We start from the raw sequence: 1,358 nt of genomic DNA on the forward strand, positions 1-1,358 counted from the left end.
CAGCCAGGGAAACGGAGCTCCCGACGCCATCCACCTGCTTTCTGCATAGATGTTCCAGCCATTTATTTACTGCCTTTTATCTAAACTCAGAAACTCATTCATGCTTATTAATGACTGTCTATACTATATGACAAGTGTGATATTTAAAAACGAGAAGTTACTTGAAGTATGAGATTGCCAAAGAAACTACAAATTCCTCCACATTTGAAATCTTCTCAATTCTATCAGCCCCCATGGCGTCGGAACCAGAGATGAAACTCCAAGCATTTTTCATAGGAAGAGGAACCAAGCATGAAGCACTGCAAACATCAGTTGCTGTTGTTTTATATGCTATGAATATGCCAAGGTCTTCAACAGGAAAGGTCCATTGTCTCTAGTGTAGTGATAGTAAAATACATAATGTGATATGATTATGCATATATTAAAGTGATGCATATGCAAGACAAGGGTGAGAGCAGGGAAAAAGGGGAGACAGATTCTGTGTTGTATGATGGGGAAAGTTGGCTGTAGCATGAGACAGTCCTGGATCAAACTCCAGCCTCAGTGTCCTCTCCTTTTAGGAATCACTGCCACGTTTCAAGGAGACAGAATGTATCGAAGATATTAACTCTATGTCCAAGTAAGGTATTTACACATATAATCCAAATGATGGTGCCATCGAACCCTCCTGCCTTAATTACAGGGTCTCATTTCTTCTCAGTATCTTCCAATTCTTTCTTGGATCCCCAAAAGGAGTATATTATGTGCTTACAATTATCAGCTCATTGTCACTGCCCTGTGCATTGTTTGTCTGGTTAAGCTTAAGTTGTGTCATACAATGTAAGCTTTCTACAATAGCAAGACCCCTGAATCTCAAAGCTTGACATCCGCAGTCTGTTTGGCTGGGGCTGAAAGTGCTGGGATGTGGACACTGGCTCACTCCCCCATATGGAGCTACCTTTTTCACTGGACCCTAAGGAAACTCAGAATTCCACAAACTCTCCCATGAAAGCAGCTCCTTTAGCTACCCTCTTTCACATCCCCTCTTCTGCATGCAAGTCTCAGAAAACAAACTTTCAAACAACACCTCCATTTCTACAATGATGAGGTGTGATTTGCAGAACATTCTGAATCCATTTCCTTTCACTAGTCCCTTGCCAGACCCCATCTCTAGACCAAGACAGTTCTGACTTAGCCATTCACACCACACCAGTGACTGACCAATGTGACATGTGAAACAGAAAATAAGTTTGCATTTCCAAATCCATGCTGAACTCTTGTCGCTAAATCCTGCCAGGATGGAAGGATGACTTCGAGGAATAACATCTGTATGTAGAGGTTCTCAGGATGAAGGCAGCAAAGGAATCCTTCAGTTTCCC

The sequence above is a fragment of the Camelus ferus genome, chromosome 2 (genome assembly GCF_009834535.1).
Source record: "Camelus ferus isolate YT-003-E chromosome 2, BCGSAC_Cfer_1.0, whole genome shotgun sequence".
Classification (NCBI taxonomy): domain Eukaryota; kingdom Metazoa; phylum Chordata; class Mammalia; order Artiodactyla; family Camelidae; genus Camelus; species Camelus ferus.